Source organism: Entelurus aequoreus, linkage group LG12 (genome assembly GCF_033978785.1).
Source record: "Entelurus aequoreus isolate RoL-2023_Sb linkage group LG12, RoL_Eaeq_v1.1, whole genome shotgun sequence".
NCBI lineage: Eukaryota > Metazoa > Chordata > Actinopteri > Syngnathiformes > Syngnathidae > Entelurus > Entelurus aequoreus.
The window spans coordinates 39814328-39819924 of NC_084742.1; the positions used below are offsets into that span (position 1 = coordinate 39814328).

General features: G+C 42.1%; 1 long non-coding RNA gene across 1 annotated transcript; it reads right to left on the reverse strand.

Moving 5' to 3' along the window:
* Nucleotides 1–270: 270 nt before the first annotated feature.
* Nucleotides 271–5356, reverse strand: LOC133662840 (uncharacterized). Its single transcript, XR_009828176.1, has 3 exons — nucleotides 5240–5356; nucleotides 383–462; nucleotides 271–322 (listed from the first exon to the last, which is right to left on the reverse strand). It is a non-coding gene; the product is annotated as an uncharacterized LOC133662840 (long non-coding RNA).
* Nucleotides 5357–5597: the final 241 nt, after the last annotated feature.

Consider the following 5597-nt stretch of genomic DNA (forward strand, 5'->3'; position numbering starts at 1 on the left):
TATGGTCCCCGGGACCCCTAAAGGTAAAATAATTTAAAAAATCCATATATTTTGTTATGGTTTGAAAATGAAAAATATCAAAATGGCCCCCACATGCTTTAATTTTTCCGTGTGCGGCCCTCAATGGGAAAAGTTTGGACACCCCTGGTGTAGGTGTTGCTGTAAAATGTAAACATTCATGGAGTTGTTTTCTGGAGCAGTATTATCACAGTATTATCACATAGAAGACTTAACTGTGCCTCTGATGAGCCTTTGGACCTTGACGTGTGTCCTCTTGTTTGGGTTTTGGCATTGGAGAGGTGTTGGCAGACAGAAAAGGGACCTGCACACAAGATGAGTGGTCTTTGTGTTTGACTGTGGGATCCAAACGTTTGATTTTCACCTGCTCCATCAATTCAGCTGGGAATCTTTCAGTCCATTCATCCGTCTGCATTTTAATGACCAGTCTGCGTCTTGGGAGGCCTGAAAGACACACAGGCGTAACAGAGAGATGGCAACAGTGCTGTACGGCGCAACACATTTAATCGCAAATGTGCCAAAAAATAGGCCGTGTGACTTAAAAAAAACAACAAAAAACATGTTGGGGACGGCGTGGCACAGTTGGGAGAGTGGCCATGCCAGCAATGTGAAGGTTCCTGGTTCAATCTCCACCTTCAACCGACCTCGTCACGTCTGTTGTGTCCTTGGGCAAGACACTTCGCCCTTGCTCCTGATGGGTCGTGGTCAGGGCCTTGGATGGCAGCTCCCGCCATCAGTGTGTGAATGTGTGTGTGAATGTGGAAATAGTGTCAAAGCGCTTTGAGTACCTTGAAGGTAGAAAAGCGCTATACAAGTATAACCCATTTACCATTTAAAAAAAAACAAAGCATGTGCGAAAAGGAATTTCAACCCTTTTACCGCGTTTTGCTCCTGAAATAAATCCATCCAAATTTTATAAAACTACATTAAACTTTTTTGTTCAGCATGTTTGGAATTAATTAAAACCTTAACAATTGAAACATTGGACTGTGATCACTCGCGCTGAGAGCCTCACCACCCAAACTAGATCTTAGTTGGGTAACTGATCAGTAAAATAATGTTTTTTTCACCACCATTTGACACAAACTCAACTGTGCGTAAGTAACTATGAGGGTCGGAATTGTGAACAGCATATCAATGATTAAAGCGACAAACTTGCCATCCAAATAATACCACGTTCGTTGACAATAACACAGCCATGGAAGCACAATCTATTTACACAAACCAGTGAAAGATTCAAAGGAGCTGCCGTTAGCGCAGACAAACAGCTGCTGCTAGCCTGCTAAGCGAACAAAAACATCTCAATGCCTGCCCGTGAGTCTGTGACTGCGAGACTCGCTGATGTCACACGTCACTAGGCAACAGGCACTGCCTTTTTAAAGGCACACACTGCTGTTATATACAAACCCTGTTTCCATATGAGTTGGGGAATTGTGTTAGATGTAAATATAAACGGAATACAATGATTTGCAAATCCTTTTCAACCCATATTCAATTGAATATGCTACAAAGACAAGATATTTGATGTTCAAACTCAAACTTTATTTTTTTTTTGCAAATAATAATAAACTTAGAATTTCATGGCTGCAAAACGTGCCAAAGTAGTTGGGAAAGGGCATGTTCACCACTGTGTTACATGGCCTTTCCTTTTAACACTCAGTAAACGTTTGGGAACTGAGGAGACACATTTTTTAAGCTTCTGGGGTGGAATTTGTTCCCATTCTTGCTTGATGTACAGCTTAAAGGCCTACTGAAACCCACTACTACCGACCACACAGTCTGATAGTTTATATATCAAAGATGAAATCTTAACCTTGCAACACATGCCAATACGCCCGGGTTAGATTAGTAAAGTGCAATTTTAAATTTCCCGCAAAATATCCTGCTGAAAACGTCTCAGTATGATGACGTTTGCGCGTGACGTCACGGATTGTAGCGGACATTTTGGTACACCATTGTGGCCAGCTATTAAGTCGTCTGTTTTCATTGCAAAATTCCACAGTATTCAGGACTTCTGTGTTGGTGAATCTTTTGCAATTTGTTTAATGAACAATGAAGACAGCAAAGAAGGAAGCTGTAGGTGGGAAGCGGTGTATTAGCGGCCGGCTGCAGCAACACAGACACGTAGCCGGTGTTTCATTGTTTACATTCCCGAAATAAGACAGTCAAGATTTACCATTGGCCTGTGGAGAACTGGCACAACAGAGACTCTTACCAGGAGGACTTTGAGTTGGATACGCATGCTTGTGGAGAACTGGGACAACAGAGACTCTTACCAGGAGGACTTTGAATTGGATACGCGCTACCGTGAGTGATCAAACATTTGATCGCTTGCCCGTACGTGCGTGCCGCTATGTGCATGTCACCTATGTAACTTTGGGGAAATATATGTGCTGTATGAACTTTGCGGAGGTGAACGGTACTTTGGGCTGTGGGATTGAGTGTGTTGTGCAGGTGTTTGATTTGTATCGGCGGGTTATATGGACGGGAGGGGGGAGGTGTTTGTTATGCGGGATTAATTTGTGGCATATTAAATATAAGCCTGGTTGTGTTGTGGCTAATAGAGTATATATATGTCTTGTGTTTATTTACTGTTTTAGTCATTCCCAGCTGAATATCAGGTCCCACCCGCCTCTTACAGCATCTTCCCTATCTGAATCGCTTCCACTGCCCTCTAATCCTTCACTCTCACTTTCCTCATCCACAAATCTTTCATCCTCGCTCCAATTAATAGGGTAATCGTCGCTTTCTCGGTCCGAATCGCTCTCGCTGCTGCTGGCCATGATTGAAAACAATGTGCAGATGTGAGGAGCTCCACAACCTGTGACGTCACACTACTTCCGGTACAGGCAAGGCTTTTTTATCAGCGACCAAAAGTTGCGAACTTTATCGTCGATGTTCTCTACTAAATCCTTTCAGCAAAAATATGGCAATATCGCAAAATGATCAAGTATGACACATAGAATGGACCTGCTATCCCCGTTTAAATAAGAAAATCTCATTTCAGTAGGCCTTTAAGTTGTTCAACAGCCCGGGGGTCTCCGTTGTGGTATGAACAACAAGGCATGGTGGATATATTTAGTTACGTCAATGGATATTTCCATTTATGGGTTAGGTTTTAGGTCAAACTAGATCAAAATAGGATAGCCCAGGCCTACACTTGTGTCAGCAACAGTGCTAGCACAGTTTAGGGATGTTCTCTGTGTTTGAGAGTTACAGTAAGCCTTATGATGGCATTGTGTTTATATGCATGAGCGCACATGTGTACCTTGTTTGAGTGTAAGCAATGAAATTGTGATATTTAAGACATTTCATCTAAAAAATGTTTTCTGTTCTACAAAAAAAATTCTGCGTGTCTAATTTTTTTTATTTAGTAGCACCGGTGCTACTAGTGAAAAAGTTGAGCCATTGGTTCTGTTACTATATGTTCATCAGCTGGAGGCTATATAATTTATACATGAACTATTGCAAATTACATCAATTTATAAATAACTAACAAATAGTCTAATGCAATGAAAAGGATAAACTGCAGGTGGAATCTCCATCTATCAACAGTTCATTCAAAAATAAAAATATGGATTGATAGATGAACTTCTCGACAGGGGGTAACATGATATCAATAAATTTATAGATTTTTGTACTCCACTAGTTTTTACTTATTTTTGGTAATTACCTGCACTTGTAGACAGTTCACGCTTTCTCCCGTGCTTTTCATTATGATCCATGATGTGCGTGCATGGGAGCATAGTTGAAATGTATTCCTTTGGGGCAGTACTTCAGAAGGGTGGAGTAGAGGTCTCAAGTAAAACTGTTACGCCTGGGTGGCATGGAAATGCGCGGTTCGTTTTCCCAAGATGCAGACGGAACTCCAGGTAGGAAGATGATTTATTTTCCATAAATCAGTCAAGAATACAAGAATAAACAGAAAAGGGTGACGGCAGCATGGGGAGCTATGGCGAAGCTTAGCACAGGAACAAGAATCAAGAATCACAGGAATAACCAAACGTAACTTGTTGCATGAAGCAAACAAAACAACCAGACCGAGAGTGGCGAAAGGCAGGAATGAATAATTCTCTGATTAGTGCCCGGGAGCAGGTGAGCATCCCTAACACTAATCAGAGGCAAGTGAAAATAATCACCACCCATGGCAACCAATAAAAATAAACTCAGGGGTGCTGAAACAGAACTAAGGGAGCCTTAAACTAAAACAAAACATGATCCGGGCAACGGCTCAACACAGTCCCCCCCTCCCTAAAGGACAGATTCCAGATGTCCCCAAAGAAAACAAACAGAACAAGTTCAAAAGTCATGGGAGGGCGGAGGGAGGACTTGGTGTTGGGTCGCCAGGCCAAGTATCCTCGCATCCACCAGGGACGAGAGTCAGGTGGCGGCGAATCGAACGTCGCTGCAGCAGGCGAGGCGGGCGACCACGGAATGACCACATACATCTGTGGCAGTCGAGAAGGCGGATGCGAGTGGCGGCAGGACTTTAGCAGCCGAATCATCACAAAAACACATGGAACATAACTGACAGTGACTTGTTGGAAGAACAGTGAACACGCAACACAATGTGTGTGCATAACTTGTTCAACTGTTGCACTGTGGAAGCACGTACGGATAAATTGATACGCAAGAAACTCATTGTAGTAACAAAATTGAATCTGCATACTGCATATACAGTTCACAGATAACTCCCATGCACATACCCGTGTCTCAGCTGTTCATTAGAACAGTGGTCCCCAACCATCCGGCCGCGGCCCGGTACCGGTCCGTGGATCAATTGGTACCGGGCGGCACAAGAATTACAAAATAAATAAATAAATAAAAATTTATTAATTAATTAAATCAACATAAAAAACACAAAATACACTTAAAATTAGTGCACCAACCCAAAAAACCTCCCTCCCCCATTTACACTCATTTGCACAAAAGAGTTCTTTCTTTCTGTTATTAATATTTCTGGTTCCTACATTATATATCAATATAGATCAATACAGTCTGCAAGGATAAAGTCCGTAAGCACACATGATTGTATTTTTTTAAGACAAAAAAACAAACAAACAAACAAAAAAAATCCCCCCCGGTCCGTGGGACAAATTTTCAAGCGTTGACCGGTCCGCAGTTACAAAAAGGTTGGGGACCACTGCATTAGAACATTACAATCACTACTCGTCAAACTCGCCACATACAACATGTGTTAAAAATCTTTATCCATCGTCACCTTTTTTTCTTTAATTTGTCCTTTGACAGATTCCCGCGGTAGCAGGCAGATTCCTCCCAGCGATGGATCCCATGGATATGATAGGATTGACTTCCACCGTCACTGCAACTCCTGACAACATTCACCATTGAGCAAAATGCATTTTAGCATTTCAAAAACATTCAATACGACTTACACATTTGTAAAATAGTAACACCAATGCATGCCACAAATAGATGTGGTTCTAAAATGTCACAGCAGAAGGGAAGTGTGGACAGTATAGCCCCCTTCGCACTGCTATGCCTCGATTGCCTACACAGATTTGCTACGCTCTTGCACGCTTGCATAAATCAATTGTGTTGTGTTGCAATTAAAAAAT